This window comes from Anas acuta, chromosome 2, assembly GCF_963932015.1.
Source record: "Anas acuta chromosome 2, bAnaAcu1.1, whole genome shotgun sequence".
Classification (NCBI taxonomy): domain Eukaryota; kingdom Metazoa; phylum Chordata; class Aves; order Anseriformes; family Anatidae; genus Anas; species Anas acuta.
Window position 1 is genome coordinate 99,155,668 of NC_088980.1, and position 27,547 is coordinate 99,183,214.

A 27,547-nucleotide genomic window follows, 5' to 3' on the forward strand; every position below is an offset into this window, starting at 1 on the left:
ACTGATATTAATTCAGAGAAACTAACTTTATCCTCTTGATTTAGTGGGATGATAGGAAAATGTTTGAAAAGAAGAAAGCAGTAATACAACAAAGGCAAACTCACAGTGAGCCTGTGAAAACAATGAGCTCTTCAAACTTAAATATAATAAACTAAATCCTCTTTTTGTGGAAATGCATACATTCAGTCACACATCTCTCATTTTTTTTTTTTTTTCTAGGACTCAGAGAGAACAATTTTTTCATAATTTGTGAAGAATACTCATGTTCTATTTTTGTGTATGACTCAAGGGATTTTGTGGCCTTCAGGACATGACAGTACTAGATGCCATGAACTATGCAACCTGATAATAAAAAGAAGACTGAGAAATTAACAGGTTGAATAAAATGTAAGGCACAGTCCCACGAGGTAAATATCTCCTTTCTGTTTCCCTTATCATGCCTTAGATCTGTCTAAATACTTAGGGAAGATGGTATAATCAAAAGGTACTTGAAATCCATGCCATTTATAGTTTTGCGTTTGCGATATTAATTTTATTTATTTTTGTAACTCCTAAACAGTGCCAGAAGGAAATTGTTCATTAGCAAACTGTATTCCTTGAATATACCACTCACTTAAAAAAAAAAAAAAAAAGTAATAAAATGATTGTGTGAAACAAACTAGCTCACAACTGTGACCAGATCCTTTCAGACTAGCACTATTAGCTCATTTTCTTTAGCTTTCTTTCACATAAAGAATTAAAAATATGAATTTAAGATATCTTAAAAGATATATTAAAAAAGTTAAAGAAATCTTAACATATGCTGGATTGTGGACACACAAATTTATCCCTTATTGTTCAGCCTAGGGCATAGGAAGAGAGCAGAGGTTCTGTGAGGGTCAGAAAAGTCCATGATGTGTCCATTTCTAGCTTTCAGTTGTGAAGTGGAGCAAATTTTTGCATCAGTTCTTCCCTCAATAGAACAGGAGGTGTGAGATGCGTTGAAGACTTCAGTGAAGGTGAAAAGAAATGTATTCAAGTAATCAAACAAAGTTAACAACAGATAGATAAAATAATGCTGGGAAATAGTTTACAGTCCAAGACCTCCTCTGTTGTGTATGTTTTTTCCTGCTTTAGCATAATCTTTCAGAATTGCTGTGCTGATTACTGCTCATTCTCGTTTTCTCTGGAGATTGGTTTACTTCTGGCATATCTTTGCAGGAAAATTATTTCCTCAGGTGCAATAGATGGATCTCAAATTTGATATTCCATTAGTATGAGATTCCCTGTGGTGAAAGTGGGGAGGATTTATCTTATTTATTTATTTTTTTATTTTTATTTTTTTTATGCTATCAAAATTCCTTTTTATTCTGCAAAATAATATGACCAATGCATGAAAAAAAAGTCATATAATATTTTCTATGAAGTTGAAATACCTTGTAATTGATATACCAGCTATCAGTTCCTAAAATAAGTTAATAATTTCATCAAGAATTATTGTATTTCTATTACCTTAAAATTGTATTTCTATTACCTTAAATCAAAATAAATATTTGGTACCTTCCGTTTATTCTGATTATTAATACATATCCTTACAATCTCTATTTATTCAAAACATGTGCTACCCAGAATGTTTCCAAGTGCATGAAGACCGGAGGTTCTCAGATTTCTATCTTTTGTTTTATTTACAGTTTAAGCGTAGAATTAGAAATGCTCTAAAGCAGCTGCTTTTATTCTACACTTGTAACAATTTAACAATGGAATTTAAAAATCCTGTCTGACAACCTTTAATCAAATTATAACTGTGTCATGAAATCAAAAATAATATAAAAATATTGTTTTTGTCATTTAATGCTTGAGTGTGCAGCTATATCCGAGAGATTTTTGTAACTGATGAGACAATTCCATTTCATAGTTGGAAAAGTCAGAAAAGGCAGTGACTTACCAAAATAATTGTGTCAGAGGGTAAATTCCAGTACCAAGCTTGAAAAGGTATGGTGTAATGAATTATTTCATTAAACTATGCTGTAAGAATATTCACACTCTGAAAAACAATGTTGAGTCCCTTCTGTATTTTTGGATGTCTAATGTAAAAATTATGCTTTTCCAATGCAAGAGTACAATTTCCTCATTTACACTGTACAAAACTTTATACTGAGTTAATAGGAACCCAAGATTTTAAACCCTGTGTTTTGTCAAATAATTGCTTTATTTTTACTACACTACTACACTGTATTTTCCTTGGATTTCATGGAGCTAAAAACTTAATAACTGTAACAAACCTTAGCTTGACAGCTATATACTGAATGTTATTGCTACTACTGTTTCTGCTTTATACTATCGGGAATACATTTTATGTGTTCAAAGCTCCTGTAATGTACTTCAGGGAATGAGCTTTGTGTGGTCAAATCTACCATAACGCAATAGCTTTCTAGAGACATGCACTTCAGCTCTCTAGAGGGTCCCTTTAATTTCTGTTAACAGAATATGTTCAAATACATCAAGAAATGCAATGGTATAGCAACATATTTTCAAATCAATGAAAATTTTACAGGTATTTTTTCTTAGCTGACTCTTCTGTTTCAGCTGACCAAGGGTGTTTGGCAACTAATGTTAATTTTCAGTACTTTCTGATCACTGCAGAAAGAAACAAATATATGTTGATACCCTATTGATTCACTTCTGTGGGAAATTCTAGGAATTAGACAGAAATATGGTAAAATACGGTAAGTCTTTGAAATCTATAGCCAAAGGAATTATATAATTAAAATTTAACATTCAAGAAATTATTGTGAGCAATAAAAGCAAATATCATGTTAAGTACATGAGGTGGCTAAGAAAAAAATATTTTTACACAGTATACCAAATCTTAATTGAATCCTAATGTTGAGGGGTGGGGAGAGGTAAGATAAAAAGAAGTTAATTGAACAAAATGTTAACTTTTACATGAAATAGTCATTACCCATGGAAACTAGGGATCAATCAAGATATTTCATTGGATAATGTAATGGTAGTGAAGCTACTTAAATCAGCCATTAGCAAACTAGCTTCACAAGTACTAGATATTTTTCTTTGTGCATATCTCAAAAACCTGAGTGGATTTTAACTTTGGATAATAGAGATAAAACTCACATAGTCATCTGACATGACACCAGTGAACAACTGCAGAGTTTTCAGAGCAAGCAGAAAGACATTTTTCTAATCAGAGTTTAACCTCATGAGAACAACTTTCTTATTATTGCAACAATAGTGTTCTTTTAGTTGCATACTTCAGTGAGTCTGGGAGACAAAACAATTAACAGTCAAGCTGGAGGTGAGCAACAAGAAACCCATGAGGAATTTATTCAACAGGATTATATTTTGTTTTATTGTTTTATTTAGTTTTATTTTATTTTATTGTTTTGTTTTGTTTTCCATCTATTTCTACTCTGCCAGTTATCTTCCTATATAGATGACAGTAATCAGTGCAGTAACTGGTATTAATTATCCCAAGTACTGCCAAGAAACTCATGGTGCTATTGCAAAGAAAGATAAAGCATGAAAATTAAATGCAAAAGAAAGAAGTCCTCAGAACAAAGCACATTTGTTTTTAATTCCTTGAGCTCCTTTTCTACTTTTCATGTGTACAAGTCACTAATTAGTGTATCTCAGTAATAGGGGACTTATGATCAATAAATCTTTCCACATTGCACAAGGAATTGAGAAACATCCATAATCAGAGAAAAGATTGCCTGTTTTTCCACAAGGTGTTCATATGTTCTATCTGCATGATATAAAGTCCTACTCTTAGCTAACAAAAGTGACATTAACTTTTAAGACTTTTATTTATTTAATTAAATTTTAATTAATTTTTATTTTTAAATTAAAAAAATTTAAACAACAACAAAAAACATAGGCATGACAATTCTATAGGCAAAACTTTCTTCAAAACCTTGTAAAATAAGAATATAGATGATCTACAACAAAAAGGTGGCTCTGCTGCTCCGTAGATAGAATTTGGAGATAGAATTCAATGGAAATCTCGTGTTCTTCAAAAACAAAGTGTTGGTTCTGCACAGTACTTTCTGCCATGTTTATTAATTGTTTAAGGAATAACTGGCAGTTTTACAAGTAGTTGATTAAAGATGTAAATAGTAAAAAAGAACTATCTTGAAAACAAGTTGCAACTTCCTAATTAGATACTGACATAAAACCAGGTTCACAATTGCTTAGTTAAGAGCTTTTGGTGTGTAGCAATTGTAATGTAAGGTGAGGTGGAACTTTTCAAGGAGAGTGAATTTATTCAGATGTCATAATTAACACTGGGGGGGGGGGGGGGGAAAGAAGGGGGAATATGTATCTTATTATTTCTTTATTGTCACTGCTCTAATAACAGAGTCATCTGATTGTTGCAGCAACATGGGAACAACCTTTCTAAAACAAACCAACAAAATAAAAGAATGTTGGTTACAATGGAAAAACAAATTTGTGAAAATGATCCTTTGGCAGCATTTCTCTCTCAGTCCACCTGCCTTCTAGTTCAGGGCTCCTCACTCCTGCTATAGAAGATGAGTTCTGGCACCAGGGAGCAGCTGCATTGACCTTTGCTCCCAAACACTTCATGCAGTGCTCATGCTTAGGAACTGTGCCAGCATGTTACAGCTGCTTTCTAATGCTGGGAAGCTGAGGTCATTTTCTGCAGAGGACAGGGGAATGGTGAAAACAATAGCCATCTCCATAAAGGGAATCTTCTGCAGTATTGTAAGAGGCATCCATGCCCAAATCTTAGTCAAGATTAAAACCCACACAAACTCACAAAAACAAACAAACAAACAAACAAACAAACAAACAAAAAACAACAAATGACAAAACAAACAAAACAAAAACAAAGCAAACAAAACAAAAATGGGGGGGTGGGGGGTTGAGAGAGAACACAACACCACCAACAAAAAAACCACAGAAACAAACAGAACCAAAACCAAACCAACAAAACCAAACCAATCAATCAACCCAAAACCTTACAGCTCATTTAAAAGATGAGGAAAGTGGTAAGCAGCAGACAGCATACAGCACTGGACAGGATTATTTTATCATGGATGTGCCTGCTTTTCCATTTGATTGCTAGAATAAATGCTTGGCATCTGGTCCCAGGTGCCTGAAATGACAGAAACTAAAGCCCAGATGCCATCGTTTGGTCCTAGTTAAAAATCAAAACAAGGTTGTAAATTGGTTCTTTTTTAGCATCCTCTCTTATTTTTTATAATATTAGTAAAATTGCTATTCTAGAAAATTTCATTTGATGAGTGTCCTGTTTTTTACTCAGATGTGTGATATTTTTCCCTTCCCTTTGTTATTTTCTAGCTGTATTTGTATATTTAAAGAAGTTGCTCCTTGGCCCGTGTTCTGCATATAGATGTTTTAAACAGAGAATGAAGAACAAACAGCAGCAGAAGTGATCTAATGTACTACAGTCATATACATAATGACTCTTTTAAACCTGGGAAATGCAGTTATCATCATTCTTAGCCCAGTATTTTGTTGCCTTAACTCTCTATTTATTTATTTATTTATTTATTTATTTATTTTCCCAGTTGGATAATTATCATTCTGAAGGTTGGTTGGCTTTTCTCTGTTCTCCATTTAATTGATGATGGGTGTGGGGGACAATGATGAGAATCTTACTATTTGTTCTCAGCAATACCTCTCACCTACTGTAAACTACACTAAGTAGTTTCTATCCGTTCTGAATTTGCACTTTCATCTGATGACACTCCCCATAAAATTCTCTGTCATAGCAGTATATTTATTTCCTGCAAATTAACTCAAAGTGACAGGCAAATGTCACAGATATTTTACCATTTGGTGTCCAGCCTGAAAGAAGTGTTGCAGGCATGTAGCCACACACAAAGAGGTGCTGGTTTTCCCTTGCAAGGTTCTTCCAGACAGCACACTAGCTATTAAAAACTCTACACATGCATAAATTTATTTTCTTCTTGTAATAACCCTTTAGTCACTACTGTGAATGCTTACAATGAAGCTTTACTTTTAGGATTAAGAATCAACAGATCAAAGCATTTATTAGGAGGTTATTCCACTGTAGGGGCTCCAAAGTAAGGTTTTTATTCTGTTTTTAAGTCTGTGTTATATAATAAGTACTTTTTGTTAAACAATTTTGAGTGCCTTGTTTTAATTTTTCTAGGCTTCTGTTTTTCCCTTTGCATTTAATTAGCAATGTTTGAATTTGTGAGAGAAGAAACAACCAATCACCCGTGAGTCTAATTTTCTATGAAACAGCTTAAATGATCACTGAAGTGGGGATGTTTTTTATATAGCTGTCTGGAGAGTTTCCTTTTTAGCTATCATTTATTGATTTATTTCTTTAAAAAGCAATATAAAAAGTCATAAGTTAATGTGTTGGAGCAATTTTCAAAAAACAAAACAAAACAAAACAACGCAGAGATAGTTAATGTAGTAATTCAATGTAGATGTTTATATATATTTAAATCATTTATATATTATTAGAAACTTCAGTTTTATTATAAAAAAAATAATATAACTGCTTACCCCATAAGCATTTTATTATAAATTATTTATACATTCTCTCTCTTTGCTCTTTCTATTTGTGTGGGAAGTTGGGTGCTTGTTGGATTTTCTTCTACTCAGAATAGCTTTCTGGATTCCTGTAACATATATTATGCATTAGTTGAAAATGTAGTTTCTGTGGCTAGTAACAGTCTCTTAAGAATAAATTCACTACTCAAGATTAAGACTCAAACAGTCTGGATATGAATAGACCTAAATATTTGGGCTGCTTTGATTTGCAATATTGTTTAGACCCATATGTATTATTAAATTCTGAGTACTGAGAAGTACTGTAAAGTTTGTCTCATGTCAGTCTGATCATTGTTTTAAGCCAAACTGCTGTCTCTCAGATGGGGAGAATCTCCTTTCTATGTTCTCACCACTTCATCTGAAAGATAATTGAACACTTTAGATGTTCCTCATTTTCTTTACTGTGATAAATCACTTGTGGTCTAAAAACATGTGCAACAGAAATCACATTCATCACTTGCATGTGACATGTCATATCAAAGTATTTCAAAGAAAGAGGATCAAAGTTTATAAACTTTCATGAATTTGAACTGACATTCTGTTTTGTTGCCCGTTAAGTCCTACTAGGTTATAGCTATGGAATAGATCTATATCTGTGTATGTGCAGCTGTGAAACTAAACACTGCCACCATTTGGGACTGGAGAGTAGCACTGACTTCCTGAGGCAGGTTTCACTTTCAGAAGAATTTATGTATTAGGGATTACTCAAGAAAGATCCATAAAGCATATTTCTGAGGCACCAAAAGCCAAAAATATCTCCAATATCCTATTGTGGGATTAAAACATAGGTAAAAAGAAGTTGTCATCTATAAGTAACAGGAAAAGAAGAAATGAAGGTTATTTCCTGTGTTCTTGTTACACCAAAAAGTCTACTTGGAATAATGCCTGGAGGAAACCATGTTCTTTTCTACAGATTAAAGCTAAAAATCTAATCCAATGAAGACTTCGCCCCCCCCAACAGGTCTCATCATCACTTGAATACTAAGTGAGTGAACAAGATACACCAGCTAAGTACTTGGAAGGACCATCCTGTCCACAGCTAAGACTAGTTTCTGTCAGAGAAAAAACAAACAAACAAACAAACAAAAAAACTCTACATCAAATTATGATGGTTGCTCTGTAAGGTGTGAAAATTTCCATTCCAATCCTTGTAAACAACAAGCAGAAGCTCTGAAGCCTGTAATGAATGCAGTATAAATACAGTACAATAAACCCAAAACAACAAAAAAGAGACAAAGCTTCCATTTAACAGCAATGTGGGGATAACGAATTGGAGAAACTAAAGTGCAGACTTTGATTCCAAGGTAAGGACTAAGCAATTCAAAACTCTAATTCCAGGCTTAATCTTTTACTTTGCCATTGTACTTACATTTATTAAAGGGCAAAAAATCAATACCTGTTTGGTAAGTCTGCACCTTTCTGGCTGAATCAGAAAATATTTTTGATTATGGAAGGAGGCAAAGGAAGACATAAGGAAATGTCTTCTGTCAGAGATCTCCCAGGGTTTTGGAACTCAACATAAATTGGACTAACATTTATTTATAACGTCTTCAGGTCATCCAGCAAAGTAAAATTGTAATGTATGAATGCATATATGGTATGTCTGTGCACATATCTATTTTATATTTTATTTTTTTGTAGTGGTGTAGAAAATAAAGTATAAACCTTCTAAGGGTGATCCTCATTGAGACACTCAGTCATAGGTTGTAATTGTGTCAACAGGTGAGAAAATCTGTGCAGAAAGTCTGTGTTTTTCTTTTATTTTCTTTACAAGCTAGTGGATCTTTATGGATTCATCATCATTTTGTTGAAGTAATATGATTAATACTTGGCAAATTAATAAATGCTATTAACTTTCATAAGGATTATCCACAGTACTGGTGAAGGCCTGCCAAGATATCTCTCTCTCAGTCAACTGCATTTATTTTTTTGCCAGCCATCACAGAACAAAGAGATCTGCTTTGTTTTGAAAATCTGAAAATATTTTCAAGTGTTTTCAGATAAAGGTTTTGAGTTTAATCGACTGTTCACTGTGTCCCATGTAATAATTGCTGTATCCCTGAAAGTTACCCAATAATGAATGAGTGAAACCATAGAATGCCATTAAAAATGGCAAATCCATACCTGTCTGTTTTCAATTTCTCAGCCAACATTTACAGATTGACTGCTGTTGATTCATCACAATAGTGTATTAATTAGGGCTCTCAAAGAAGGAAAATAATGTGTTTATGAGAATGGCTGTGACATATCAAGTGGCAAGCAATGTGATAACATTTGATTGCATGATTATAACATCAGGGTATTCACAACCTAAACTAAGTTGGCAATATTGACTGAATAATTTCATATTGACATTTCACAAAGTCATGGTCAAATTATTGGTTTGGAAATGTTCCAATATTTCAATTTCTTTAGATTAGTAAGTTATTGAAAACATTTTACTCAGGATACCTATGGATTTAAAACAGTCTCCTACTTCCCCATTCCTCAGCAGTGACAGACACTAATGTGTTCATTAAAGCCTGCCACTCAGTGTTGCGTATGCATACTTTTTACTTTACTGATTGTATGATAATGGCTGTTACTATAATTCTACCCCAAATCCATGAACATATACCTATATATATATATGTGTGTGTGTGTGTGTATATATATATATATGTATATGTTCCTATATATGTATATATGTTCCTATATATATATAGGTATATGCTATATATAGCTATATATCTTCTGCTATAGAGTCTACAAAGAGTACATTACGTAATAGCTTTCTGTATTGGGTTTATGTGGCAAAGGCCTAGTAGCAGGGTCTGCAGGGGTGGCTTTTGTGAGAAGAGCCCAGAAGCTACCCATGTCAGATAAGAGCCATCTCCAGCCAGCTCCAAAAGAGACCTGACGCTGGCCACAGCTGAGCCAATGAGTAACATTGGTTGCACTTCTGTGAGAGCAGATTTAAGAAAGGGAAAAAAAAATGCTGCCTAACAGACGCTAGGTGAGAAAGGAGTAAGAAACAGCCATGCAGACATCGAGGTCAGTGAAGGAAGGGGGAGGAGGTGCTCCAGAAGTTCCCCTGCGGCCTATGGAGAGGCCCCTGGAGGGGCAGGCTGTCCCCCTGCAGCCCACGGGTCCCACATGGAGCAGATCTCCACGCTGCAGCCTGTGGGTGGAGAAGCCCCCAGTGGAGCAGGTGGATGTAGCCCGGAGGAGGCTGTGGCCCATGGAGATCACCTACAGGTGCAGGCCCCAGTCTGGAGCTGCAGCATGTGGAGAGGAGCCCACACAGGAGCACGGGGTCTGTGGAGAGCTGCTGCCCATTCTTAATGCCTTCTGAAAGTCTACTTCTTCAGGTCTGGAAGAGGGGTAAAAGATGATAAATTTGGGATTTGCTGCTTTGAAAGTTTAGAAATCCCCCTGGAATAGTGAAAATTCAGTGTTCATGGTGGATATTGTTTGAAGAAATATTGTGACATTCCACTAACTATGCTGAATAAGGAGAAGACTAGAACAGAGATTTTCATTTTAAGGTCTTCTTGCTCTCCCATCCTCCCACCTTCATCTGTGGACTATGGCAGCAGTTTATTTAAGCCTGGACCTTATGGGCAAAAGCATCCTACATACATCATTGTGACAACTGAGACAGTGCAGTCTCTTTTGTAGGAGCTTGAAAGGGCTGCCACATCAAACTGACTCCAAAGTGACACAGTCAATTTTAGCTGGAGAAACTGAAATCCCCCTTCTCCCCTCCCTGCCACCATCCTGTCACACACCCAAATGTCAAAGGGTTCATGGTATTTGAGTGAGAACTTATGGTAGACATTTGTTGTTCTTGATTCATCTGGAAGTTCAGCATGCTGAATATTCTGTTTTTGAAGAAATAAGAGAAGAAATTTGTTGATTAAAACAACTGAAATGTCTCATACAGTGGGAGTTTTCCAAGTAAGGTTAAACAAGTCAGTATTGTTTTATAGCTACTTATTTCACATATTTCCTGGAAGCATGAAAGTTGCTGCTTAATAAATGAAACATTTCCTAAACAGTCAGGAAAGCTAGTTGTTGTTATCTCCATGTGGAAATGACTGCTAGGAAACAGTGACTAAAACAGACAGTTTTTATTTTATCATTTGAAGAGTGCTTTCCAGATTCTTTATGGGCTATCAGAGATTGCTGGAAGGGGATCTTCTGGTTATTCTAACTTAAAACTGTGTTAGTAACAGATGACCGTAAAAAACCAAGAGGGCTATTTAAAGAAATCTCCACAGTGAATTTTGACTGCAAGAAAATGTTAACTGGCAAAACATGTATTTGACTAGACTGGCCTAGGATCACTGTCAGCAAAGACTGTAATGAGCAAGACTGCTGCAACAGAAGCCAGAAAAACATGAATTTGTCTTTATGCTTGTCTGGAATCAGTCATTAAGAGAAAAAAAATCAGCCTAACATTATGAAGACATGGTGAGCCTTCACCACAAATTGAAATGGATGTTAAACTGAGTCTGCAGAGCTTATTATGTGTTTAGTTCTAAAAGTGTTCATGGAACATTGCAGACATATAAGACATGGGCCTGTTGGAGTGCGCCCAGAGGAGAGCTATGAAGATAATCAGAGGGCTGGAACATCTCTCCTATGAACACAGGCTGAGAATTATGTTTTTTCAGTCTAGAGATGGAGAGGGGCTTTTTACAAAGGAGCATAAGGACAGGAACAGGGGTAATGGCTTTAAAGTAAAAAAGGGTACATATAGATTAGATTTAAATTAGACATTAGGAAGAAATTACTTACAGTGAGGGTGGCGAGACAGTGGAACAGGTTACACAGAGAAGTTGTGGATGTTTCGTCCTTGGAAGTGTTCAAGCCAGGTCAGATGGGACTTTGGGTAACCTGATCAGGTAGGAGGTGTCCCTGGAAGGGAGCATTGGGATTAGGTGATCATTAATGTTTCTTCCAAACCAGAATGTTCTGTGATTCTGTGAAGATGAACTCCTTATCCTGAACAGCTTGCAATCTAAGTTATATAGCAACAGACAATAAATATGGGCCCTGATGGCTGAATGAACAAAAAGGATTGACAGGATGCCAGATAAAGAAAAAGGGGATAGCACCCTCAGGTGAACTTACTTTATTTTATCTTTTTTTTTAGTTTTCATGTAATTCTTATATTTTTATTAGCATTTTTTTTCCTTTTTACATGTTAATTTTAGACTTTTTTAAAGTCCAGATCTAAGTGTTATATAAATTATAATACCAGTATAAAGTAGAGTTATTTCTTTTTTATGTCAAAATGTGTATTCAGAGGCAGAAAAACAAGATGAGATTGAAAACTATTCAGGAAAAAAAAAGCCTTTAAACATACAACAAGCACTCACTCACCTCCCCCTGCCCTATCCCCCCCAAACAAAACAAAACAAAACAAACAAACAAACAAAAAAATAACACAGAACTTTGAGATTATTTTTCTGTTTGGGTTGTTTAATATGATCTATGAGTTACTTAAGATCTTGCGTCTTACTTGTAATGAGATTCCTTTTCCCTAATCCCTTTTCAGTTATCCCATATTTTACAATAAGGGTAGAAAACACGCTCATAAATGCTGAAAGACCAATTCAAAAGTATCCCAAAGCGTGGTTCTGTATCCTGCTTCAGACTTGACCAATGCCTAACATGGGCTTCAGGAGTGCAGCCTGCTTCCACCAAGGCTGTGTACATGAGACTGCAGGTTTCTGTTTCATCAGCAGAGTCAGGCTCAACCTTGGATAAAAAACTGGGGCTGGCAGATGCAGGAGCACTTGCTGTCTTTGGCTGGTGCAGTGTCTTCCCCGACTTTATAATCACAGATCATAGACCCATAGACTCATCACAGAATCACAGAATCATATAATAATAAAACGGCTTGGGTTGGAAGGGACCATAAAGATCATCCAGTTCCATACAGTACCATAAGCCGGGATGCCACCCACTAGATCAGGTTGCCCAGGGCCTCATCCAACCTGGTCTTGAACACCTCCAGCGATGGGACATCCACAACATCTCTGGGCAACCACCACCCTCTGAGTGAAGAATTTGCTCCTAATCTCTAATCTTAATCTCCCTTCTTTCATTTTAACCATCTCCCCTCTTTTAGTTTAATCCTCTCCCTTCTTTTAATTTAACATCCCCAGCTTTCTCAGTCTTTCTTCATAGGAGAGGTGCTCCAGCCCTCTGATCAACTTCATAGCTCTCCTCTGGACCCACTCTACCAGATTCACATCCTTCTTGTGCTGGGGGCCCCAGAACTGAATGCAGCACTGCAAGTGGAATCTGATTGTGCGAGTGGAGTCTGACTTGGGCTAATGCAGGATCTATAAGTTAGCATTGTTTTAAATAGAATATAGTACTAAACAAAATAATTTTAATGAAATTAATCACCTTTCACTATCAACTTTAAAACTGGTAATAATAGAAAGAGTCAGTAGCCTCAGTAAGCCATGTGGTGATAAATTGCCTATAATTTCAGGTAATCGTCTTTTTAAATTTAAATTCTATCTCATTTTTTAATCTGAATTTATCTAGTTTCAACTTTAAATTCCTAGCTGAAAGAATCTCAAATTCTTTACTAATAATTTTGTCGGATATATTTATCAAGGACATATCAAGACATTTGTGCTACTGAGTGTATTCATAATCATGAAAATTAGGTAAGTGACCAAAGTTGCTAAATTTTTTTATGTTGGGTTGGTATAACTGACTGCAAAAACTTGCAAAATAAGGCTCAAATTCTTGAATCATCTACTGATCTATCAAACAGGAATTAAAAGAAATGCACGCAAGGGGAAAAATGATACCAACTCTTCACACAAAAATGCAGACCTTAAAAAGGCTCTTTTTCTCAGGAAAGAGATTTTGAAGTGACAAGGAAAATCTTCTGAAAATATGTACTCAGTTTGACAAGTCAAAAAAACAAAATTAATGTGAGATTTTTAGGGGAAAGAAATGGGAACAAAATATAATTATTATGTCAGTGTGTCTGTGGTGTTCCACAACTTGAAACTGTACCATTTCTGCCACCCTTCTCAAGAGGATATGGCAAAAAGTAAAGAAAACAGAAATTTGTATCACAGAATAGCAACTGGAATTCTTAAAACATAAGTTTACAAAGCTCAGGACTCTTTATTCTGCAAACTGGTAATAGAGCTCTATAAAATCAGGACTGTTACAGCAAACTTGGAAGAAATAATGGGTGGTACTTCTCAGAGCAAGTGAATTATTGTTGGCCAATAGTTTGCTCTGAAGCAATAGGTTTAAAGCAAACAAAATATAGCATGAAAGATTCTGTGAACTCCTGTGAGACCCTTTGCCGTGGGATTCCATTGAAAAAGCACAACCTGGAAGATGCAAGAAAATTGTGGTTGGGAACTGCTGCAACAATGGGGAGGCAGAGAGGGAAAGAGACTTTATTTTCCCCTGGAAATGTGGCAGTTGCTGGTACTACAGGAGGGTTTAGGCTGTTTGCAGTACAGAGATGCCTGGAAGGATGGAGAGAGAATCGGTCACTGCTGTGATTGGAGAAAAAATCCAGTTCTTTGAAGTCATACTACCTGCAGCTGAGTGCATCATGAGTGTTATAATGACATATTTATTATGGAAAAGTATTAAGCACTGTTCTGAATTTCTCAATACATATATAGAAATGTATTTATTTTCTTCCAGAAGCCCATTCATCTGGTTGTTTCCCTGTGAGTGGAAAGCAAGGTATCGAGTATAGTAACCCAACTTTGAAAATGTAACCTGCTCAGCCTGTTGTTGCTAAACTGCACAAAAAGAGGTTTCATGCTGTCTTTCATGTTGTCAGGCCAGCCACATGGACAAAGTGACACACCAGGTAAGTTTGATCGTTTTTGTATTTGGGAGGTAGGAGATACTTCCATAAATCAAGGTCAAGGTAAAAAGCTTCTTTTGCTTCTTTTGACAATAGGAACAGAGCAGGATGAATGGATTTGGAAAATGTTGCAGAGGGATTGCCAGCTGGATTTAATACAATGCCAAAATGAAGGGATAAGAAAGGGGGAAAAATGACTTATGCCTTACCTCTTATCTGACATATTCTGCAGTCAGTCTGCTCTAAGGAGTGTGCACTTCCTCCAGATAACTCCTCTTTCAAAAGACAAATCCTACCATCTGGTTTATAGGTTAGGTCTAAAGTAATTTTCTTAATTGAAGCAATCTAGACAGAAATACAGAGATGTTATTTATGGGATTCTTTCATACTTCTGACATGATTTAGCATGAGACTATTTCCCTGTAGCAGGGACCATATGTGACAGAACAAAAAGACTGTCTAAACTAACATAAATCCATACAAACACAGATGATTCCAGAAGCATGTTGTGCTATAAGGTAAACTTTTCTGTAGCTTACCATTTCTCTGCCTTTCTAGTACACCTTTTCAGTTTTGTATCAGATATGGTCAGCTTCAGACTGGAGGTTGTTACTGGTGTGTGAATGAAACATGAACATCATCTGCACATCACACCTCTGCACATCTAAGTCAATAGGATCAAGAACATGAGAAAATGCAAGATACCATTATCCTGCTCTTTTAGTTGAGATGTGTGTGTGAGAGAATACACATGCGCTATTTGCGTCTCATAACACTTCTGCCTATCCAACACACTATGATCAACACTTCTGCTTATAGCGAGGATCATGTCCACTCAGGCAAAGTTAGCCTTTCTCCTTCCTCCTCCATCCAGTCTTATTCCTGTACTTCCCAGCCTATAAATATGTCTAAAGTAGCTAACTATGCTATGTGAGTTACAAGTGATGTTACTAACAAGCTTTTAATTGTGGAAACATCAAAAAGTCCTACAAGAGATTTAGATTATGTGGTATAATGATGTTGAGTTTAATATGTAAATTGCACTGTTTCACTAAATCTTGTTGTTAACAAAGCTATGGTCTCTCCCCAAAGAACCCAGTCTGTAATTTAATACATTGATGGCATGTTTCTTGGGACAATACACAAGAATGGAGAATGCACTGTGTTTTAATATAATACAGAGTGATACAGCTGTGGTAATCTGGCATTACATATTGTTGACAATTATCAACCTCATTTAATTTACGTAATAAAAGCATGCCAAATAGCTTTGAAATTGCAGTGCTTTCTGTGCTAGATACTAGACGGTAGGTCTTTTGTAAAAATAATCTAACTACTTCGAGAAACAGACTTTTAAATATATTTACTGATAAATTTGCATTACACAGAGTTACACACTATTCCTTTATTACATTTATCTTTGTATTATGAATAAAAAGAATTAATTGTTTAATTTTGAGCGAAAAAATTGAAAATTATTATATTAAATAACTAATTATGCACTTCATTATTATCATTTATTATTTTTGCTATATTTATATAATCTGAAAAATGAAGAGAGTTTGGATTCTAAGGCTCCCCATGCTGGGAAACTGTATTGCTGCAAATGAGCTGGTATGCCTTAATCTGAGACCAACCAGAAGAAGACTTACAAAGTGTAAAAGTTAGGTAGTGGATATTATGGAAAATATTTTGCTTTTTATTTTTATTTTTGTTCCTTATTTGTTTTTTAGTATATCTATTGAAATTTGTCTGCTACACTGCAGTGTGGAAGAAGGTAGCCCCAGCTCATCTGTTCTCTGATAAACTGCAGGGCCAGGTCAAGGACGTTTTGTCTTTACTTCAGCTTGTGGCAAAAAGCAAACAATACAGTGATCTTATTGTCTTGTTTGTTGTTGCTGTGTTTTGTGTATGCCTGTGTAAGTTACAGATATGATGCTTACAAGCTTGAGCAATAATAATTTGCATCAATCTCTGTTTAGGTTGAACACCTTTCCTTGAATCTGTTCATAAGAGACTTTAGGTCTCTTTTATGAAGCTTGTTGTTTGGCTTCTCATGTTATCATTAACTTCACTTATATCAATAGGTAGAAATAAAATAATAGTGATATAGGAAGCATTATTACCCTATATATCAAAAACTTTTGATCCCCTCCTGTTTCTTTTTTTTTTTCTTTTTTTTTTTTTTTCTGTTTTATCTCTAAATGATTTTATTTTCATGGATCATGTCACTATAATTTTTAAAAGGAATTTTATTCTAGGAAGTGCACTTATCTATTAAAACATAGGTTTTGTTTGTTTGTTTGTTTGTTTTGGTTTGTTTGTTTGCTTTCCAAGAGAAGAAAAATTGCTGACTTTTTATTTATTTATTAATAACTGTAAATAGACCTCATTACACCTTCTCTGTGAGTACTTTGGAGGCTTTGTTTGTGCTGTGCAATTTTTTCCTGTGCAGATACAATTGTTAATGTTGAAATTATTATCCCTAGAAAATCACTATGGGCTAGCAGATCACATTTTATTATACTATTGTATATGCAAATCTAAGATTAGTTTTATAGCAGGCATTATGTCCAGTGTCTGTAAAACCCATTAACTATTAAAAATAAGGGTTGCAGTAAATATCTTGTGCTATTTCAATAAAAGAAGATTTGCAAGAAAGTATATCTTACGATATTTTTCTGCTGTTAAAGGTATGTTGTTGCTCAGCAACAGCATTTATTTGGATTATAGAATTGGAGTTTAAATTAAAAGATTCAAAGGAATTGTTTTTTTTTTTTCATGCCAATAAGTGAATCAGGCTATACTAGTCTATAAATGTAACCTTAAGCATCTTATATGTGAGTATAAGCAAAAGCTTATGCATAGGAGCAATTTTTGCAAAATACATGTATAATAGAAGATCATTCCTGTGATTAAGCCTATCAGGTTTGCCTTATTGTAGTAGACTGTCTTACAAAAGACACAAGTGCAGTATTTCTACACTTATTTCTCTTCAGGATTATTCTTATAAATAACAGTTGCTAAACCTGATCTTTATGTTTCTATAAATTAATGTTTTATTATTAGCATAATCATAGTTATTATTAAGACCATAGAAATTTCTTGTGTATTTTTAAATGTATGAATGGAACTTGTAACATGAATTTAAGAGTCCTTATTGATGGCTACCATTAAAAACAAACAAACAAACTAGCAGTGTAAATTAGCGATTATCACCCTGTCAGATTAACACCCTTAGAAATTTAGTAACATACAATAATCAGTGCAGCTGAGCTTTGCTTTGAATATCTAAAATAAACTTTCAATTTTCTATTATCATTTTCAGTATGCATATGAGTTTTTATTAGCTTAAGTGAAATGAAGAAAGGTGTTAAAAACACCTTGCATATTATTAAATAAAAATGATAATATCTCTAATAATCATATCTAAAGACAAAAGTTTCAGAAAAGATGCATTTGTCTTTATTTGGATTATAAAATAAAGCTATGTAAACATCAGGAAACACTTAATATTTTAAAATTACTTCCTAAAGGTATTTAGTACTTAATATAGCTGTATTTTATTGTGCAAGTTCAAATAATATATAGCAAGTTGGTAGCCAGGATTCCAAAGAGATAATCTTCATAATCTAGATATTTCTCATTCTTTCACATCAATACAAAATAAAATAATTTTTTTTTTTATACTAAATTAGATACTAAGGAATCTTACATTATGAATACAAATCATCAAAAATTTATAAAAAATATAGTCTGTCAAACTACCTTCATGCTTTTTATTTATTTATTTTTCTAGTTAACAAAAGTAATATTGATGCAGTAGTTTTATATAATCAGTTGGCTTTATGTTAGAATGTGTTTTTTGTTTGTTTGTTTGTTTGTTTTGTTTATTTGTTTTTAAGGAAACCACACAATTACAAATCAACCTGGCTTGTAATTGGTGGATTATAAACTGGTTGACTGAAGGCCACAATTGTAAGTGGGATATTAAGCCACTGCATTTTTTATGTGATTGTGCAGATTGTACTTTTAGGATTGTATTATATATATATATGTATATATATATTATTTATGTTGAGCTCTCAAAAAAGTAGAAGTTATGTAAAAGATGGAATAACAATCTCATCTGTTTATTTGGAAAAATAGAATTTACAAGGAAAAAACACTACTTATAATTGCCAAAGAAAGCTATGTCCCAGTGAACAAAACACGGATGGCATTCTTAGTAGAAAAGGCTGCTGTGAGATGCCATGGCTCCATGATATTCTTGGTGCCATCTCACCTGAAGAGAATGATTCAAGTCTGTGACTGGTACAATAGACCCTACAAATTTATAGGTGTCCATGACACAAGGTATCTTGAAGAAGATTGTATCCCTCATATATTTGTACTGCGTGTCACCAGTGGATGTAGGAAGTGGATTTTAATATCAAGTGTAGAAAAAAAATCAAAGGATTCATTGCAGGGACATGTTTTAGTGGGTGATATTGGTAGTAGCGTGATGGTTGGGCCAGATAATCCTGAAGGTCTTTTGCAACCTTAATGATTCTATGATTCTACAAACTATGCAGTGATGGCATGAGAATAAATTTTTGGCAGGTATGCATCAGGACCAGACAGGGAAACTCTCCACCAAACCCTTTTAGCCTTTCATGTTTGCTTTCAAAGGTCGGTGGACAGGACTTGATTCTGCTCATTTCCTCTCCACATTGCTTTTTGTGCTGTGAGAAGGACTTTGTTGTCATTTCTCTGGTTATATGCCATCACACAATTGGGAAAAAGAGGTTTCTGCCTCTTCTGATATATATATATGAATTTTATGTTAGGTTCAAAGAGTTTATTTTTGAAATACAAAAAATATTCCAGCTACAATTATCCTAAAACTCCCTTGCTACTCACCCCTCCCTAAAAAAACCAAACAAACAAACCAACAAACTTCCTTTTTAGACACTAATATTTTTTTTTCTAGATTATAGAGTTTAATTTTCATAGAGAATGTCAGTAACGCTTTGAGAGACTTCTGAGAGAAACATGATTTTATTTTCAACAGTAATTTTATTTTGACTAGACCAAAGAAATCTAATATATAGCTTTGTAATAAACAGCCTTCTTTTCCTTCAAAAGGTCATAAAACAGTCTTACAGTTCTCTTGAGGTATCCTCTATATCCCAGTATGAGACACAGTATTTGTTTTTGTATAGTTTTTAATTAAAAAAATAAATATATATATATATATCCACAGATTCAGACACTGTCTGTTCCAGCTGAGTGGATAGGAGAAAGACAAATATTTTGGAAGTTATCATTTCAGTTTTTAACCTATTGATAGTGCCTAGTGTTCATGATCACCAGGGAATCCATATACTAACATATTCTTGCTGGAGGAAAACATATATATACAAGCTTATCTGGATACTAGTCAGGAGCAGTAACAGCCAAGAGAGAAACTATTCAACAGAGAATGGAACTATGTTACCTGTTTATTATTGGTGTGATGGTAATTCTAACATATATAATGTGAGAATAACTTCTATTGTCTTCTCAAAACCTTATGTACCATTTTTTCAAGACAGTCCATGGACATCAGCAGGTAAATTCTGAATCCGTCTGATGAAAGAGGGGAGAATGCATAACTTATCTTAGAACATGTATTTTAAGCATCCTTTGGTGTAATCTTCTGTGTACTGTGTATTGCTGTAAGCAGATGGAAAACCTACAGAGGTACCTTCACGTTGGTGTTCTTTAAGTTTTTTCTTTATTGGGAGATTTAGCAGTTCTTATATACATGTATACTCTTCTAGGGACATGTAAACAAAGCTGCAAAATCTTGCTACTAAAAAAGTAAACAGTTCCTGTGCAAAAAATTATTTGTCAAGTGTCTGTTGCTTAAATACCCACTAGTAAACTTAACCCATCACTCTTGATTTAAGCCAGACACAGTACTAGGGAGTGATTATGGCATTAAAGTGACACTTCGGGTTTAAAGGGCTGATGTATTCATTCTAGTGCTGTCCAACATAGAAAACAAAGTAAATTAATCTCTAGTGCAATTCAGGGTGACACTGAAGGTAAATTTGGCCTATTGTATTCAATAGTCTGGCCTATTGTCTTTAGAAGTTAGAGTCTTTATTTTATAAGATATCTTTTAGCACAGATTAAATTCAGAAGAGTGACTTTCTTTGACAAGGTGTTATAGCTCTTAAATTACTTTGCTTTATAACGTTGAAAATTTTGTCAGACTAATTTAACCTTGCACTTCCATGCATACAGATCTTTGTGAAATGGTTTCTTAAGCACCACAGTTAGGGATCCACTAAATAATTTGTATGCTCAAGAGTCTGTTTGCAAAGTGTTCACTTTTTTTTTTGCTGTATTTTTTATATTGTTGATAGTGTGTGATTGACAGACATGGCTGATTACTTAAGGTTCTGTCCTCTGACTGAATAGGTACAGTATTCATTTTTATTTATTTTTTAATAGAAAAATGAGTGAAAATTGAACACTGACTATCACTGCACATGAATATCACATTTCACTTGAAAAGCAGGCCTTTTTGTTTCTATTTGCCATCCCAGATACTTGTTCAGAAAAGCTGTTCTTGCTGATTTGAGTCCATTAACTAAATATCTGTTGCTGTGATGATCTACAACAGAGGTAGACAATGAGGATTTTCCAATACCACTTTTTGTACCACCAATTACAAGAATACATTGACTTTTGGAATCAATATTATGTCAAATTATCTTCTATTTATTTGTGTGTCGATGTGTTTCTGTGTGTATAAGTGATACAAGGATAGTTCACAGTTTTAAGTATTGGATGGATATAGAAAAATGTCTTTTACTTCTTAATGTTGGGAGAAAATTGTGCAGACTTTGGGGTGTCCAAAAGCTACCTATTTTTCTATTTGTTTGATTGACACCAGAATGATATTAATAAAATCTAATGTAAGCTTAAAGTGTGCTGTTCGATTGGTCTTATTACCCGTGGTTCTCTAAAATTAATTTTAATCACCTTTTAAATGCTAACCTTTAAAATATTTATATATTTTTGTGAAAAACATACATCTATCTTACTTAAGGATTTAGTTTTCTTCACCATGTCCTATCATTTCTAATATTAAAGACAACAAATGAAGTGCTGTTGTGGCGTTTTAAGCCATATTTGAGTATATTCAGATATATCCAGCTTCCTAACCTTTCCTCAAACCTGTCCTCATCTCATCCTTTATTGCTTGGACTTCTTCTTTGTTAGTGAAAGCTCCAATAACAATTATAACTAGCCATTTCCACGTAGGACACCTTGAAGATTAAAAAATGTGTTAAAAGTGCTTTATTAATAAAAAGAAAAAAGTTAACCACCTCCATTTCTCTAACAGATCTTTAGAAAAAAAAAAAAAAAAGGACAATAGAGAAATGTGAATAAAAATAATTTATAATAAGACAAAAAATGTTTGCATATTAGGAAAACCCTAGGAATGCTACTTTCATTAATGGGGATCAGGCGGTAATATACCTTTCTTCAAGACCTGAACGGATTTTTATTTATTTATTTATTCATTTATTTATTTTCTGAAACATAAGTGCACAGGTTTTAGTAGGGATCTTCTTTTCTTGTGGCATCTACTCTTTTTTTGAAGTAGAATTTGATTAAGGGATCAACCATCTGGAAAGATGTTTATTAACTTCAGCTTCCAGTTTCTGAAAGGTATTATCAAGTCATTTCCAGCTACAGCAAACTGGTAGCAACACTATAATTAATCATACATATACACATACAGATATAAGCCTGCAAATCCTTAATATATAAACAAGTCAGTTTTAAACTAGTCATCTTGTGCACAACCCACCAGCAGCTTGCAGCAGTACTGGTTAACATATTTTCCTACTACAGATTTCCCGTTAATAAAAGACAAAAGCTATTTCTCTGTTAATATGCATGACATAAAAGTAAACAGACCAGTTAACAGAATTTAAGTCTGGATCTGAACTTTTTCTCTGCTGGAGTAAAGATTACCAGTATTTAAAATGAGGGTTTCCAGTCTCATGCTAATTGGGGTGGTATAGAGATAGGCTTCAATTAAAACACTTTGTCACAATTAAGCTATACAAAAGGCAATATTGAGTTTGCAAAGCAATACGAAACCAAATTATGAAAAAGGGTAGAGTGATGCATATAGTGGTAATTGGGATACTGCATGAATTATTACTTTGAGTATACAATCATATAATAATCTTTCCATCTGACAGGAGTCCTTCCTCATTCATTAGACAGAATTTGCTTTATGCCTACTTGACAGTAATCAGAGAATCATAGAATCATTAGAGTTAGAAATGACCACACAGATCATCTGGTCCAACAATCACCCTACTACCAATGTCACCCACTAGACCATGTCCCTAAGCACCAAGTCCAACCTCTCCTTGAACACCCCCAGGGACGATGATGCCACCACTTCCCTGGGCAACCCGTTCTGATGCCTGACAAATCTTTCTGAGAAGAAATGTCTCCTCATTTCTAACCTAAACCTCCCTTAGCACAACTTGAGGCCATTCGTTCTAGTCCTATCACTAATTATCTTCTTTCTTTCAGGTAGTTGTAGAGAGCAACATAGCTTCCCCTGAGCCTCCTTCAGACTAAATAATCTCAGTTCCCTCCTCATGGGACTTTTGTTCCAGGCCCTTCACCAGCTTTGTATCACTTCTATGGACATGTTCCAAGGCCTTGATATTTTTATTGTACTGAAGGGCCCAAAACTACAGTACTCGAGATACAGCCTCACCAGAGCTGAATACAGCTGATCCTGCTGGCTACACTATTCCTGATACAAGCCAGGATGCCATCAGGCTTTTTGGACACCTGAGTACACTGCCAGCTCATGTGCAGGTGAACATTGACCAACACACCCAGATCCAGATTTCGAGCCAATCTCTTCCAAGCCTGTAGCGCTGCATGGGGTTGTTGTGGCCAAAATGCAGGACCCAGCACTCAGCCATGTTGAGCGTCATTCCACTGGCCCATCCATCCCTCTTGTCCAGGCCCCTCTGAAGTGCCTTCCTACCCTCTAGCAGATTTGACACTTCCCCCCAACTTGGTGTCATCTGCAGACTTACTGAGGATGCAATCAACTCCCTCATCCAAATCATCAATAAAGGTATTAATGAGGATGGGCCCCAACACCAACTCCTGGGGACACCATTGGCCAGCTGGATTTCACTGTGTTCACCACCACTCTCTGGGCCTGGCTGTCCAGCCAGTTTTTAACCCAGCGAAGCATGTATCTGTCCAAGCCATGGGCTGTCAGCTTCTCCAGGAGAATACTATGGGAGACCATGTCAAAGGCCTTGCTTAAGTCTAGGTAGACTATATCAACAGCCTTTCCTTCATTCACCAGGTGGGACATCCGGTCATAGAAGGAGATGAAGTTGGTCAGGCAGGACTTGCTTTTCATGAACCCATGCCGACTAGACTTGATACCCTGCAAACACTGCGTGATTGCATTCAAGATGGCCTGTTCTGTCATCTTTCCTAGCACCAAGGTCAGACTGATAGGTCTGTAGTTCCTCAGGCCCTTGTTGCAACCCTTTTTATAGATGGGCATCACATTAACAAGTCTCCAGTCATCTAGAACCTCTCCAGATTAATATAACTCTTGATAGATGATGGAAAGCATCCCAGGAATCACATTTGCCAACGTCCTCAGCACCCTCAGGTGTATCCCATTTGGCCCCATGGACTTGTGACAGTGCAGGTGGAGCAGCAGGTCTCTAACTGTTTGCACCTGAACTGTGGGGGGTTTCTTCTGCTTCCTGTCCCAGGCTTCCAGGTCAGGAGGAAGAGTACTTTGAGTATGTGTGATCAGAATCTTTAATAATTTTGATATAATTATTTAAAATATGGTTAAGAATTTTATATCCTGTAATTCCTGTTCTTATAACAGGATGAATTAATTTTCTCCCCTTTTTTCTATATTATTGGTCATGATTGAATCTAAAAAAAAGTTAATAATTACCGTCACGGAATTGGAGCCTGCTATAAAAGAGAGAGAGAAAACATTAATAAGTATTCGCTAAGGTGGACAAACCCTCATTTTTATAGATGCAAACTGTAATTTGATTGGTATGGTTTCTGCTGTGAGTAGAACTGAATGAATCTTTATGTTCCAGTGAAAATATCAATATATGAAAAATAATTTTCATTCTAGTTTAGAATGTACTTTTATTTATTTATTTACTTAATTATTTTAATCCTGCATCAAAAGAAAAATTCTCTTAGTAAAATATTTTAAAAATTGTCTTTCTGGATTTTCCCAAAGCTAAAGGGACAAGCAAGCTTCCCCAGCTTGGGTAAGCCTCACAAGCTGCTTTACACAGGAGCAAGAGAACTTGCAAGCTATCAAAGCCTGAGATGCAGCTGGGGCTTCCTTGAATCTCCAGCCCTAGTGGTGACCCCACCAATAGGGTGGTAGAGCCCTGACCTCTGTGATGAGAGCCCTGACCTTCCAGCTGTGATGCTGCTCTCAGACAGGCACCACAGCATCCTCAGGAGACAGATCTCCCTGGTTATCCAGGCTAGGAGCTTGTTGAAGTACTCCTCAGCTCTTGTCCTGATCTTTCTCTTGTATTTCCTTTCTTTGTAAACCAAAGTGTTCAGGAGGTGTGGAAAGGAGGCCCAAGCCTGGGCCTGATCTAATGTCTCCAGCTCTTGTACCTATGTTTAGACATAGTTTGAGGCTTTCATGTCATTTTTCACTGTCTCTTGAGGTGTGCATGATGATGAGCCTAACCACAAACTCAGGTTAGCCCAAGTACGGGGAAGTTTTCAGACAATCCATAAAATGATATGATGGTGAAAGAAGCAAAAAAATATTTTTATTTGGGATATTCTGGTGTAATATTGAATTAATTTGAAAAATAATGTGAAAATTTAGATGTGTGTTTTAACTTTTTATATATTTTAGTATTTCCACAAACTTCATTAAGATCTCCATTATTATCTAAGTATGGGACAAGAGGGAACAGTATTATATATTACTTCAAAGAATGGACCTTCCAACTGTGATTGTCCATTGTGAAAAAAAAACAGAGAAACAACCACAAATGAAGTGAAAAGTACTAGATCTGCAGGAGGCGTAAGTATTGGGATTAGTAGTAGTATAAACTGACAGGCATTTTTTGATAACTGCAAACTGTTTTTCAAGTAGTGGATAAATTACTGAGAAGAAATCAAGTGTAAATTTGGTGTATGTGGAGGGGAACTTTCACCACTCAAGAGTTCTTATAAAATATTTGAACACCTTTAGTTTTTATCTACAGCTTTAATTCCCCATAAAATGTGTTCTACCAGTGTTTACCTGCCAAATATTGAGATGCCTTAGCTTTGTGTTTTATATTAGATTTTCATGTCTGTAAATTTGTATTTCAAGTTGCAAATCAAGAAGCTTTCAAGATAGTTTTGATTAATTTGGGGTACAACGTGCCTTCGCTTCTTTTTTTTTATGTTTTGATAGTAATTTACCATGGCATAAAATTGCTTTGCATTAAACAATATTCATGAATCAAGAGTCCTTTGCAGTAACAAGATTCATTTAAGGATTAAGACCACCAACAAATCAACTATTTTGTGTCAGTTTCAGTAATTATTGTTTAACAAGTACTGGTACAGTGGCACCATGAATTATTTCAGCACATAGATGACAGCTAAATAGAATGCAAATGTTAATTCAACTGGCAGAGACTGTTTTAGGATCTTTTGTGTTCCAAAGTGCACAAAAATAAAATAAAGAAATAAAAATAAATAAGCTTTAGATTATACTGTTTTAGATTACAACAGTATTTCTTACAAAGAGCTCTATTCATTAGGAAATAATACATGGCTATTTTAGCTCTCCAGCTGGGAAGTAAAGTAATATCTAATGAACGGAGCCCTGAGGTACCTTAACTACAGATAAATATATATTTTTGTATATATACTTATATATATATATGTAAATATATATATATGTATTTATACATATATGTATATATGTATTTATATATATATATATATATATATATATATATAAGGGTGAATTCTCTTGCTCATTAAGTTGTTTAGAAAGACTGGTTGTCCTGGTTTCAGCTGGGATAGAATAAATTTCCCGTATGGTAGGTTTTATGGTGCTGTGTTTTGGAATTAGGATGAGAATGTTGATAACATACAGATATTGTAATTGTTGCAAAGCAATGCTTATACTAAGCCAAGGATTTTTCATCTTCTCTCATCACCCTTCCAGTGAGGAGGCTGGGAGTGCAGCAGGAGCTGGGATGGGACAGTCCCAGGACAACTGACCCAAATTGGCCAAAGGGGTATTCCATACCATACAGTGTCATGCTGAACAACTCATATGGTGGGAAGGACCAATGGCTGCTTGGGCTTAGGACGGGCATCGGTCAGTTGGTGGTGAGCAATTGCATTGTGCATTGCTTATTTTATATCATATATATATCACATGATGCATATCATATTTATATGTATCATATATATATTATTATTAATTCCTTTCTGTCCTAATACACTTTTATCTCAACCCACAAGATATTAATATTTTTCCAATTCTCTCCCCTATCCTACTGGGGGAGGAGGGGGAGAGAATTGCTGTGTGGTGCTTAGCTGCTGGCCAGGTTAAACCACAAAACACACACACAAAAAAAAAAAAAAAAAAAAAAAAAAAGAGAGATCAAGTAGTATCCATTCAATCAATGACAACTTTAAATAATGTATCTGTGACAACATTTGTTCTAAACAGCCTTATTGAGATTATTTCAGTTGATTTCAATGTGAAAGATATATATACTATGCATTAATTTACAGTATTTCTATTTGTCACATAACTATGAATTCAAAAAACCAATACCTCTTGTAATTTTCAAAATGTGTCTGTGTTTTTGTCTCCACGATTTCAGTAGATGTCATCAGTATAACAGACGAAATCATCTGAAGGTGTGCATGAAAATCAGAGAGTAAATTTTGGGCTTTCAGCAAATACCTCAAATTCAGTGGCTGAGTCATTAGAAATATTTTTCTGTTCCTCTCCTTCTTGTAACCCATCTCCTTATCTCCTTGGGGTTGTCCTAATGT

At 35.1% G+C, this 27,547-nt stretch overlaps 1 long non-coding RNA gene across 1 annotated transcript in view; it reads left to right on the top strand.

The window, feature by feature from the left end:
• Positions 1–225: 225 nt before the first annotated feature.
• Positions 226–27,547, top strand: part of LOC137851782 (uncharacterized) — a 40,048-nt gene continuing 12,726 nt past the window's right edge. Inside the window, exon 1 of the long non-coding RNA XR_011093466.1 lies at positions 226–407. This is a non-coding gene — a long non-coding RNA (uncharacterized lncRNA). The remainder of the gene's footprint in view (positions 408–27,547) is intronic.